Source organism: Mandrillus leucophaeus, unplaced genomic scaffold (genome assembly GCF_000951045.1).
Source record: "Mandrillus leucophaeus isolate KB7577 unplaced genomic scaffold, Mleu.le_1.0 Scaffold98, whole genome shotgun sequence".
Lineage (NCBI taxonomy): Eukaryota > Metazoa > Chordata > Mammalia > Primates > Cercopithecidae > Mandrillus > Mandrillus leucophaeus.
Window position 1 is genome coordinate 2259316 of NW_012110696.1, and position 7263 is coordinate 2266578.

The 7263-nt window shown below is 38.7% G+C and overlaps 1 long non-coding RNA gene across 1 annotated transcript in view; it reads left to right on the top strand.

Annotated features, from left to right (window-relative positions):
* Positions 1-2438: 2438 nt before the first annotated feature.
* LOC105532671 overlaps positions 2439-7263 on the top strand; it is an 8846-nt gene continuing 4021 nt past the window's right edge. The window contains exon 1 of the long non-coding RNA XR_001005030.1: positions 2439-2485. This is a non-coding gene — a long non-coding RNA (uncharacterized LOC105532671). The remainder of the gene's footprint in view (positions 2486-7263) is intronic.

Genomic DNA, 7263 nt, shown 5'->3' on the forward strand with positions numbered 1-7263 from the left:
TATTATCACATAGTCTAAGCTACTTAGATTACAATAGTGTCACTGCTTCCACTCTTGACCCTTCTTCATCCTTTTCTCTACATAACAGCAACAATAAGAAACTTAAAAAGGAAAGTCACATCATGTCACTCCTCTACCCACCTGCTTCTCCAAATCCTTACAATGGACATACGGACTCTATGATCTGGCCCCTGCTACCTTTTCAACCCCACCTCCTACCACTCTTTCCCTGCTAACCTCACTCCAGGCATTCTGCTGCTCCTTGAAAATTCCAAGCATCCTCCTGCCCTCAGGACTTTTGCAAATGTCTCTGCACAGAATTTCCTTTCTCCAGATGAGGAGACAGCATAATGTGGTGGTAAGGAAAAAATCACCTTGGTTACTAAAAAGTGTGTGAGTGTATACAGTGGGCCCTCCATATCCACAAATTCTGCATTGGCAAATTCAGATGGAAAATATTTGAGAAAAAATAACAAGAAATAACAATACAACAATAAAAATGCAAATAAAAACCCAATACAGTATAACAACTATTTACACAGCATTTACATACTAGGCATTATAAGTAATCTAGCGATTATTTAAAGTATATGGGAGGATGTGCATAGATTATATGCAAATACAATGCCATTTTGTACAAGGAACTTGCGTATCTGTAGATTTTGGTGTCCTGAGGACATCCTGGAACCAATCCCTCATGGATACTGAGGCACAATTGTATATATGTATAATTTATATATGTATGTGTGTATATATATAAAAAATACATTTATTCAGTGCTGTGTCAAGCACCATTCTAACGGACCAATTTACAAACATCTGAATCTTCCCGACAATAACCCTACATAGGTAAATACTACCTTTTTTTTTTTTTTTTTTTGAGACAGAGTCTTGCTGTGTCGCCCAGGCTGGAGTGCAGTGGCACAATCTTAGCTCACTGCAGCCTCTGCCTCCCAGGTTCAAGCAATTCTTCTGCCTCATCCTCCTGAGTAGCTGAGATTACAGGCATGCACCACCACAACCGGCTAGTTTTTGTATTTTTAGTAGAGATGGGGTTTCGCCACGCTGGCCAAGCTGGTCTCGAACTCCTGGCCTCAAGTGATCCACCTGCTTCAGCCTCCCCAAGTGCTGGGATTACAGGCATGAGCCACCACGCTCGGCTGGTAAATACTACTTTTATAATGATTTTAGATATAATGAAACTAAACTACAGAAAAATTAATTTGTCCACATAGCTAGCAAGTAGTAGTCAGGATTCAAACTCAGTGTAGTGCCTTTTCCCTCACCTTTATAAAATTTTATAATATTTGTACTTTATAAGCATATATTATACTTCTATAAATCTTTTTTTTTTTTTTTTTTTTTCTGGCTCTGTTGCCCAGGCTGGAGTGTAGTGGCCGGATCTCAGCTCACTGCAAGCCCCGCCTCCCGGGTTCACGCCATTCTCCTGCCTCAGCCTCCCGAGTAGCTGGGACTACAGGCGCCCGCCACCTCGCCCGGCTAATTTTTTTTGTATTTTAGTAGAGACAGGGTTTCACCGTGTTAGCCAGGATGGTCTCGATCTCCTGAACTCGTGATCCGCCCGTCTCGGCCTCCCAAAGTGCAGGGATTACAGGCTTGAGCCACCGCGCCTGGCCACTTATATAAATCTATACATGAGTGATGCAAGTTAAGTGCTTAGCACAGTGCCTGGCACAAAATATGGGTCCAACAAATGTTAGCTGGGTTTTCATTCCCATTGTACCTTTCAAGGGCACATGAGGGAATTTAAGTCATATGATAGCTACCACATACTAATGGGAGAAAGTCAGAGACTCCTTCAGATCCAGCCTTCAGCAGAAACCTCTGAAGACAATGAAATGAAAGATTTGACATGACTATACTGATGTTTTAGCAAGGAATTCTGCTGGAAGTGTATAGGACCAAGTTATGGGAGGAGGAAGAAGTTAAAGCAGGGAGAACTACTGGGGAGGTATTGGAAAAAGTCCAAGAGTTCTCTCTCTTAATGGCAGCTCACATGGAGTTTACATTCTAGGTGGAAACCTTTCATATGCTTATTTTCGGCAGTTCTCACAACTGAGATTTGAGAGGGATATATATTACCCTTATTTTTCTGAATAGAAAATGGAGACTTAGAGTGGTGAAATAATTTGTCAAGTTACCTAGTCAACAAGCGTGAGAAATGAAGAACTCAAGTCTTCCTCTATATTCCAGAGTCCTCTACTCTGTTAGATACCTAATCACCAAGTTATAGCTCTTCAGACTAAGAGTGTTTTACGATTTAGGTAAACTGAGAAAGATAAATTCATTTAATTTAGCAGTAACATCTAATAAACATTATTACTGTTTCTTACATTTTGTAATGTCTTATATTTTTGAAACAGGGACTTTCAAGATACAGCAATGGGACACAGGCAGACATACGTTCCTTGAATCTGCTCCTGGTTTGGGAATGTTTGTGACTATTACAACTTACAATGGTGAGGTAAAACATTCTTTTATACTTTGTTACTAAAATTTTTCATTTGCCAAAAATTCAGGTATCATGTAGCCCAGTTTTAAAATCTCTACAGAAGCACTTACACACCGGCATTAACAATTTTTAATGCATGTAGCACTGAATGATAGCTGACATAAAAACATAGAAAGTGCCTGCCCTCAATGAGCCTATAGTTTAGTTGAGAAGCAGAGACAGGCTTCGTAACATAAAAAGCTTTTAAAAAATAAAATGAGGAGCCCCAGATTTGCCATCTAGAGGTCTGCTGATATTGCTAGGCAAAAGGGACCTTAGGGCCAAAGCACCCCTGTGGTTTTGCACCACCCCAGGCCCCATCTACTCTGCTGGTGCTGCAGCCCCACCCAAGCATAAGGGTCAGATAAGCCAACTCCTCCCTCCTCCCATGTTGGCATGGGCGTTCTCTAGCAATGCAGCAGCCTCAGGGACTATCCGGTCTTATATACCTCTTACTCACTAGGAGTTAGCAGAGGAGTACAAAAGTCACCAGGTAATGTGGAAAGAATATGGATTTTGGAGTCAGAATCAAACTCAAGCATGGATTGTCACATATAAGCTAAAACCTTGGAAGGGTTATTTGACTGCTTTGATGCTGTTTTCTCATATATACAACGGATATAACAGAGATATCCATTCCCCACTATGTAAGCTCAAGACAATGAATTCCTCAGTCCACTAACTCAAACCTAGTTGTCCTGGAGCTGTGCTCATGGGGTAGCAGAATGGCTGTGGACCAAAGACTTGGAGAACAGAACAGGCTGGCAAGAAAAGGGTGCTTGAAGTAGGCAGGACAGGACTCCCACTCTCATAAAACTGGCTAACTGGTTGACCCAAGCTCAGGATGACACTATGACACCCCCACTTATGTGGAGACAGAGAGCTGTGCCGAAGACTCCAATCCAGTTGGATTTTTGGACACTTGATTTTTACCTGTTCAATAGTTTTCTCTTGGCACATCTGACACCTCACTGACAATAATTCCACTGGGACTGTTTTCCTAGCTCCAGCACTTGTCAAGACAGCTACCCCCTCTTCTCTACATACCCACGCTTCTAGCCCACTTCCTGTTCCGTTATATCAAACCCCAATTCTCTTTTGTACTTTCCCAATAATCCTTAATGACCAATCTGAAAATGTCTCCAAAGCACATTAAACCCGGAGCCAAATTTTAGTTGAGCCAAAAACTATCACATTAAAATCCATTCACTGTTTTTTAAAAAGACATAGAAGACTCATTCTTTGAAAACTGAAATTGCCTGAAACAACATCTGAACTCTCTATTCTGCTCCATTGATCTGTTTGTCTATTCTTTCACCAATATCACACTGTCTTGACTACTGCAGCTTCATAGTAAATCTTAAAGTTGGGTAGTCTTAGTCCTCTTTTATTCTTCTCCCTCAATATTGTGTTGGCTATTATGGGTCTTTTGTTTCTCCATATAAATATTAGAATCAGCTTGTCAATATTCACAAAATAGTTTTAGGATTTTACTGGGATTCTGTTGAATTTATATATCAAGTTGGGAACAACTGAGATTTTGACAATAAGAAGTCTTCTTATCTATGAACATGGACTTCTCTCCATTTCTTTCACCAGTTTTGTTTTCCTTATATAGGTCTTGCACATATTGTTAGATTTATAAATAAGTAATTTGAGGGAGGGTGCTAATGTAAATGATACTGTGTTTTTTATTTCACATTCCACTTGTTCATTGTTAGTATACAGGAAAGTGATTCACTTTCTTATATTCATCTTGTACCCTGCAACTTTACTATAATCACTTACTAGTTCTGGCAGTTTGTCAATTCTTTTGGTTTTACACATAAACAGTCATGTCACCTGTGAACAAAGTTTATTTCGTACTTCCCAAACTCCTTATTTCCTTCTACTGCATTAGCCAGGACTTCCAGTCCACCAAGAAAAGGCTTCTAGTTTCTGACCAATAAGTATAATAGCTATAGGTTTTTTTGTAGATGTTCTTCATCAAATTAAGTTCCCCTGTGTTCCTTGTTTGATGCATTTTTATCATAAATGGGTGTTGGCTGTTGTTAAATGCTTTTTCTGCATCTATTGATATGATGGTATGATTTTTCTTCTTTCACCTACTGATGTGATGAATTACACTAATTGATTTCTAATGCTAATTGCATATCTGTAATAAGACCCACTTGGTTGTGGTATATAATTTTTATATATTGTTGGATTTTCATTTGCTAATATTTTGTTAAGGGTTTTTGCATCTATATTCATGAGATATAATGATATGTAGTTTTCTTATAATGTCTTTGTCTGGTTGTGGTATTAGGGTAATGCTGGCCTCATAACATGAATTAGGAAGTATTCCTTATGCGTCTATCTTCTGGAAGAGATTGTAGAGAATTGGCACAATTTCTTCCTTAAATGTTTGGTGGAATTCACCACTGAACCCATCTGGGCCTGGTGCTTTCTGCTTTGGGAAGTTTCTATTGATTCAGCCTCTTACTAGGTATAGGCCTATTCAGATTGTCTACTTCTTGTATTTTATTAGATTGTGTATTTCAAGGAATTGGTCAGTTTCACCTAGGTTATCAAATTTGTGGGCATGGAGTTGTTCACAGTCTTTTTTTTTTTTTTTTTTTTTGAGACGGAGTCTAGCTCTGTCGCCCAGGCTGGAGTGCAGTGGCCAGATCTCAGCTCACTGCAAGCTCCGCCTCCCGGGTTTACGCCATTCTCCTGGCTCAGCCTCCCGAGTAGCTGGGACTACAGGCGCCTGCCACCTCGCCCGGCTAGTTTTTTGTATTTCTTTTATATCACCGTGTTAACCAGGATGGTCTCGATCTGCTGACCTTGTCATCCGCCCGTCTCGGCCTCCCAAAGTGCTGGGATTACAGGCTTGAGTCACCGCGCCCAGCCCACAATATTTCTTTATTATTCTTTTCATGTCCATGGGATTTGTAACAATGCCCCTTCTTTTGTTTCTGATATTTGAAATTTGTGTCATCTTCATTTTTTTCTTAGCTTGGCTAGAAGCTTTTTAACCTTTTCTAAGAATCAGCTTTTGGTTTTGTTGATTTTTTTCTATTTCTTGTTTTTAATTGATTCTGCTGTTTTTATTTTTCTTCTGCTGCTTACTTTGCACTTAATTTTCTCTTCTTTTTCTAGTTTCCTTAGGTAGAAGCTTAGATTATTAATTTTAGATCTTGCTTTTGAATACAGTCATCCCTTGGTATTTGCGGGGTATTGGTTCCAGGACTCTCCAAAGATATAAAATTCTGAAGATGCTCAAGTCCCTTATATGAAATGGTGTAGTTTGCAGGTAACTAGTGCATATCCTCGCATTAATTTAAATCACGTCTAGATTACTTATATCTAATACAATGTAAATGCTGCAGAGTTGTTACACTGTAGTTTTTCACTTGTATTATTTTTGTTATATATACATATTTCAAATATTTTCAATCCATGGCTGGTTCAATCCAGGAGTGAAGCCTGGTATTACAGAGAGCCAACTGTATATGGATTCAATGCTTTCAATTTCCCTCTAGTCACTGCTTTTGTCGCATCCCACAAATTTTGATAAGTTGTAGTTTAATTTTGTCTTTTCTTCTTTGACCCATGTGTTAATTAGTAAGTGTGCTGTTTAATCTCCAAGTATTTTGCAATTTTCCAGCTATCTCTCTGTTACTGATTTCCAGTTTAATTCCATTGTGGCCTGAGAACATACATTGTATGATTTCTATTATTTTAAATTCGTTAAGGTGTGATATATGGCTCAGAATGTGGTCTACCCTGGTGAATGTTCCATATAAACTTGAGGAAAATGTGTCCTCTGCTATCATTAGATAAAGTAATCATAGGTGTCAATTATGTCCAGTCAACTGATGGTGCTACTGAGTTCAATGATGTCCTTACTGATTTTGGCCTGCAGGATCTGACCATTTTTGACAGAAGGGGTTGAAAACAACTATAATAAAGTGTTCACCTATTTTTTCCTTGCAGTTCTATCAGGCTTTACTTCACATATTTTCATGGTCTATTGTCAAGTGCATACACATTGAGGATTGTTGTCTTCTTAGAGAATTAACCCCTGTATCATTATGTACTGCTCCATTATGTAATTATCCCTGATAATTTTCATTGCTTTTGAAGTCTACTCTGCCTGAAATTAATACAGCTACTCCAGCCTTCTTTTGGTTAAGGTTAGCATGGTGTACCTTTCTCTAGCCCTTCATTTTTAATCTATGTGTCTTTACATTTCAAATGATTTTCTTATAGACAACATATAGTTGGGTCTCATTTTTTGATCCACTCTATTTTTTAACTGGTGTATTTAGACCATTGACATTTTTTTTCCATGTGTCCAAGGCATGAACCAGGTATGGGTACAGATCAAAAGCCAAGCTGGGATGAACGAGGGGTTGCTTTGTCCCTGGCTGATATAAGATGGGCACCACCAACCAGGTGCCACTCTACTGAGGTCAAAGACACAGATCATTAACATTTAAGGTGATGATTTATATAGCTGGATTATCTGCCATATTTGTTACCATTTTGTATTCGTTGCCCTCATTCTTTGTTCTATTTTTTTCTTCTCTTTTTCACGCCTTTTGTGGTTTTAATTGAGCATTTTCTGTGATTCCATTCTATCTGTTAGCATATGAAGTTGCCCTAGAGTTTGCCATATACATTCACAACTAGTCCAAGTCTAATTTCAAATAACACTATACGCTACCACTTCACAGGTAATGCTTTTTTTTTTTTTTTTTTTT